Source organism: Mytilus galloprovincialis, chromosome 4 (genome assembly GCF_965363235.1).
Source record: "Mytilus galloprovincialis chromosome 4, xbMytGall1.hap1.1, whole genome shotgun sequence".
Classification (NCBI taxonomy): Eukaryota; Metazoa; Mollusca; class Bivalvia; order Mytilida; family Mytilidae; genus Mytilus; species Mytilus galloprovincialis.
In genome coordinates, this window is record NC_134841.1 from 91,284,794 (window position 1) to 91,291,181 (window position 6,388).

A 6,388-nucleotide genomic window follows, 5' to 3' on the forward strand; every position below is an offset into this window, starting at 1 on the left:
TATGTAGAAATTACCCTCCTACAACGAAACATAGGGAATAATAACTGGACTAACCAAACGAATAATAAATACGAGTTGGAATTGAAACTTGAATATAATTTGAAAAAAGGAAAATGACAGAAGGTAAATAGTTGACTATCACTATGTTAAACTTCTTCAGAAAACAAAACAATAAAAAATTAGCCACAGTGTAGCAAAGCAAAACCAAAAAGAGTCCCCGTTAAGGTGGCTCACCCCAATAGTGACCCCCGGTAGAATTTTTTTATTTTCACATATTCTGTAGATTTTTTTATGCTGAATCCAAAAATGCAAAGAAAAAAGGGGGTCACCAGGCTCGTTTTCTCCTCAAATTGAAGCGAAAAGTGCGATTTTGACCCTATTTCCAAACATGCCCACCCTTCCAACAATAACCGTTACATCAAATTCAAAGACTTTTAAAACCAAGTCAGTATGATTTTTATGTGAAAAAAACATTAGAATTTGAAATGTAAACCTTTCCCTTGGTTGTTTTTGACTTAAAAATCCTTTTATTTTCAGATTAATGTCTAAATTTTGCATTTTCTAATTTTAGTTAAAGGCAAAAAATATTGGTTTAATCGATTTTTCGTAAAATTTCCCCGGTAGATTTTTTTTAAAAACAGATATGTCAAAGCTACGAACTTTTCGAACATTTTAAGGTAAAATAAAATGGGGGTCACCAGGCTTTTAAAAAAGTTACGAGCTTTTGTTTAACCCCTCTACCCCATAAGGTCTAATTTCATTGCACTCCATTAATTACTTAATTGTGAATTCTTTATTGATGGCTTTGATAAAATAATGTTTGTAATTATATTAATAAACGATTGCTGAATATAAATGTGGTTATCGTATTACTGTTTGTTATCAAAATGTGAAATTTTGATTATTTTGGTGAAATACGGTAATTTTGTCTGGCGCGAGTTGCTTCCCTCTAATTTGGCGCCATTATCGGACCAGAGGAATTTCAAGGTCGCCATTGCCGAGCAGCATACTATATTGATGAATACGACCATGTACATGCATAACAGACATTGTGGCGAATTTACAACGATGAAGGTAGAGTTATTACTTAAGAAAACATAGATTTCGATATATTAGGCAGCCAAATGTTATCTTTATAACGAAAAATACAAACTTGGGGGTTGTCTCAAAATACTCGATACTGTTGAAAATCACTGCGGCTGAAACCTTGCACGGGCTCAATTTCTGTTCCATGTTTAATATTATAGATCGTTATAGCTGGTATCTTATTTATGTGTTTATTTTACCTTTTACAGACAAGTTGTAAACATGTCTGGCCAGTTTTGCAAAATATCCGTGTGCAAACGGCCGAAGAGGAAGGGATGACATCTACTGTCATTTTTACGCTACCGTTAGCAGTGGTTAGTGTCAATGAATTAGTCTTTTTTAATCATCATTTTTAATAACTTATTTCGTAGCCAAGTTAGGTTCATATTAGTCCGAGATTAGCCCCAGCTTGTCTGGCAAAACAGCCGTTGGACGTCAGAGAAATCTCGGACTAGGGTCATATGTATGTGGGGTACCCCATAACTTCCATCGGGACAGTTTCTACTCCTGGACCCCAACTATATTTCCCTTCCCATTTTACTCTAAAAATCCCCCCTTTTTACTTCAATTCTTCCATCTCCTTGCCCCAAGACAAAATATATTTCAAAGATACCCCCTTTTCCCTGATCCCTCATTCCCCTGTCTCCTTACCCCTGTCCACCCCTCTATTAAGGTCTGGGGTTTGATTGACTTCTTTATTTTCTTGAGAATATGATATAATTGGCCTAATTTGTAAATGATAAACCCTACAGTAGGAGGCAAACGAAGGATTCATCTTTATCAATCACAATTTGTTTACCATTAACCCCCCCCCCCCCTAATTCTGTTAGGTATACAAAAATGTCTTATTAAAGGTCTAGTAATAGAAGTATCAGGGTTAAATATGTACAGAATGCGGCCATAAGTATTTGTCACTTGAGATTTTTAGCTGTTCATATATATTGTATATAATATAAAAAAGAAGATGTGGTACGATTGCCAATGAGACAACTATCCACAAAAGACCAAAATGACACAGACATTAACAACTATAGGTGTATACATTTTTTCAAAAAAAAAATATTTTGGATTGATTTTAAGCATCCTGGTACCAATAGAAGCAGTATTATCACAGGTTTATTTTTTGGTTATATTTTTTTTGTGTCTCATTTTCATTATTTTCTGTTCAGAAATTCGATATACATGTATATTCAACCAAATTAAATTATAAAAAAATATTTTATGTTTTCTCGAGGGAAAACAAAATAAATGAAAACGAACCTATTATCAAATAAACACATATTAATTTAGACCATTTTAGTTCTTTTAAGGTTACCCTTGCATTGTCAGTCTTATCAAACTTGCATGTACCCCCCAAATTTGGTTTCTGTTCTCCAACTTCAGTTTGCCTCTACCAATGTTATGAAACTAATACACAATTAATGCATATATATATGCTTACTACATTGTACCAACAAACACACATGAAGTTTGAATTTTTGGTGGGGTCGCTTTTACTTTTCTAGAGTTATGCCCCTTTACAAATTAAAAAAATGCTGAAATTTTGTTCCTTTCTTTAACACAAGTTTGCTTCATCCAAATGTTCTGAAACTTATATGCAATGCTTACTACAACAACACTCAGATCAAGTACAAATTTGGGTGGTGTCACCCTTTTCATCCTTTATATGCAAGCGGCTGCTCATCTGTGTCCTATGGACACATTACCATTATGAACTAGTCTACATCTATATGCTTTTGAATGTCAATAATTGTTGATTTTCTGACAGAATTACTCTGATATTTAATTTCAGGCTGCAAGTACATTTGTACATGTACATTGCAAATGGAAGGAGTGAGCTTGGAATGTTCAACTTTACTTGGAAACTATTGGCAAAGTACTGACAGAATTTCATGAGAAGCCAGTATCATATTCTAGTCTTGCAACCGGAAACTATGCGTAAAGTGCTGAAACTTAAGAACAACATTCTGCATGTATATATGCAATATAGGTTGCCACAATCCACTTAAGGAGCTAAGATCAACTATAAATTGGAACTACATGTATATGCTTTAGTGCTGTCAAAATCCTTTAAAAAAATCAAATTAAAAGGACCTACTTCACCTATATATATAGCTACCTGTCCCAATGATGAATACAGATCATATATATGAGTCTACTCTTATAAATCAAACAGTGAAGGAGAATAAAAATAAAGAAAATATAGAGCTGATCAGCTAATGATTGTACATGTACATGATGTATAAATGGCAACAATTCTTACATGTATACTAGTACATTGAAATTAATTATATTAATAGATGTTTTATAAATTTGATCTCATAGATATTAGAGGAATAAAATCAATCACGTTTCAAAAATTTGATTTAGTTGAGCCTTTTTTTTAACACCAGTTTTCATGACATATTATGGTATACCATTGACTGTCCGTCGTCAGCATGTCGGACATATACTCAAAAATAATAAATACTAATAGGTACATGTAGTAGTCAATATTGTGTAATCAATAGGTCATCTTCATGTATATTTGGTGTACAAAATGATTAATAAATGTCTTATCACAAATTAAAATATCAAATAAGAGGATGTGATATGATTGTAAATGAGACACAAGAGACCAAATAACACAGAAATAACTATACCTGTAGGTCACCATATGGACTTCAACAATGAGTAAAACATATTCTGCATAGTTGGTTTTAAAGGTCTCGAAATGACAAATGAACAATTTAAAACATTTAAAATGAGAAAACTAATGGGTGATTTATGTACAAAATAATAAATGAATAACAAATATGTCTGTCTTGCAGGATTTATCTGAACTTAACCTCATTTTCATGGACTTGTCTGTTTCTTGAATTCTAAATATGTTTCAAAATATTTGGTTGATGGGATGATTGTTACAGTCCGACAAAGGGTGGGGGCTCATTGGTGGATTATATTGCAAATAACTGAAGCCAGCCCCGCTTTGGCAGTCAGTCCCCACATTGCCACTAGAGAAATAAAATAACTAAGAAAAAAAAATTAAATCACGATAATTTCCTGTCGGTATGCACATCTACATAGTATGTCCTTATTATCTATAAAGTTTCATGAAATTCTGTTGTGTGGTTTCAGAGGAGTTTCGATGACAAGCTGTTTGCAGTAGTATACTGCAGCAAATAAGTTCAAAGGGGCATAACTCCTAGAAAAATAATTCGTAATTTCCTGTCGATATGCACATCTACATGGTATGTCCTTATTATCTAAAAAGGTTTTATGAAATTCTGTTGTGCGGTTTGAGAGGAGATGCAGTGACAAACTGTTGCAGTAGTATATTGAAGCAAATAGGTTCAAAGGGGCATAACTCCTAGAAAAAAATATGTATATCTAAATAGTATGTCCTTATCTAAAAAGGTTTCATAAAATTCTATTGTGCGGTTTGAGAGGAGATGTGATGACAAACTTGCAGTAGTATATTGAAGCAAATAAGTTCAAAGGGGCATAACTCCTAGAAAAAGTTTGAATCATAATTTCCTGTCGATATGCACATCTGCATAGTATGTCCTTATTATCTAAAAAGGTTTCCTGAAATTTTGTTGGGCGGTTTGAGAGGAGTTGTGATGACAAGAAACAGGACTGATAGACTGGCTGATGGACGGACGGACGGGTCAAAAATGTTATACCCTGCGCCACTTCCTTGCGTAGGGTATAAAAATAGGAAGGTGGGGTGTCATTGTTTGAGGCAACTCTTCACCAGAGACCAATTTACATAGAAGATAACAATTATGTCCCCGTACGGACTTCAACAATTACTATATACTGATATACCACATAGTCAAACAAATAAAAGTCCCAGAAATTACGTTTTTTTTTATATGACTGCACATAATGAAAATTAAAGTTGTGCATACTGAATGATCACTGGCAAGTATTTCAAGCATAATACGGATGAGAACATGCAGATAAGTATCAATTATGAAAGTTATGCAAAGTAAGACGGGAGCTAGATATATGGACTGCCATAAAAAAAAAAAAAAAAAAATGAAGGACAATTACGCTTGGTGCAAGTGTAGGCGAAATTCCCCCTTTTTACCCTACGAGGCTTCGTATGTATACATCCAGCTGTTTGAACACCCTGTATATTCAAGGGGTCATCTGTCAGATTAGTCATATTTCTATGTTAACCATACGATATGAAAATAAGCAGATGTGGTATGATTGCCAATGAAACAACTATCCACCAAAGTTCATATTTAAAATTCAATATTATAAATAAAAAAAACATTATCTCCTTTTATCATCACGCATAGATCGATGATTAGTTATGCATTTCTTTGTAAGATCAAATCAGTGTTCACAAACAAAATTGTCATTCACATTTTTTTGCCGCATTGACATCACTCAACTATATTTGTGATCATTTGTTTTAATCAAAAACTTTCCTTATTAGCTTACTTTTTAAAAAAGCATTTCAAAAATCAAGATTAAAGTTAAAGTTTGCCAACATCACCGGCTAATATAGCGTTCTTCAGGGCGTAGCTTTTAAATTACAATCCCAACTTTTCCTGAACCTAGTAGTAGTATAGATTTTTTTTTTATATATAAAGTCTTTAGTAGTGTTTGAGACTGCCCGGCACGCTGCGGGTGTATGCCCTAGCAAAATCCCGACATGGTGAAACCCAAAAATTTGCGGTTCTCCGCAAAGCATGCAGTATTTAGGACTTATATCATAGACCGATATATAAGGTCGGAATACTAGGCCAGTCCCGGTTACTTTTGACAGTGATGGATCCAGGGGAGGGTTCCGGGTTCCCCCCTTTTTTGGACGATCAATGCCTTTGAATGGGGAAATATAGGCACCCCCTTTTTGTCCTGGGTTGGGAACCCCCTTTTAAAATGGCTGGATCCGCCCGATTGATCGTTGCTGGATCTATTAGTCTATTTTAATAACATTCAGTGCTCTGATTCAATTATTTTAGTTTTAATGCTGATATTTCTTTTTTTTTTTTAATATGAACTCGGTTGACATATTGATAGATACAACAGAAAATTGCAAATCAACAAAATAACAATTCATAAAATAAGTAATAGAAAAGTATCATAAAAATAGAAAACATTGGTCCCGATGTCTTAGATTATAGGACTAAGTCTAGTGTTCCGGAAATCATGGAATTGTGATACGAGAAAAATTATCAGATGATTTTCGTGCAGGTAAACATATCTTTAAATGAAAATGTTAAGTATAAAGTCTGTTAGAAAATTGGCATTTTCAAATTTGTTTTGGTATAACTATAATTATCAAAATTTTGCAGTGGAAAAA

General features: G+C 33.7%; 1 long non-coding RNA gene across 1 annotated transcript; it reads left to right on the forward strand.

Moving 5' to 3' along the window:
• The first annotated feature begins 224 nt into the window (after positions 1–224).
• Positions 225–3,448, forward strand: LOC143073379 (uncharacterized). The gene is made up of 2 exons (XR_012977488.1): positions 225–1,074; positions 2,879–3,448. It is a non-coding gene; the product is annotated as an uncharacterized LOC143073379 (long non-coding RNA).
• The last annotated feature ends 2,940 nt before the right edge of the window (positions 3,449–6,388 follow it).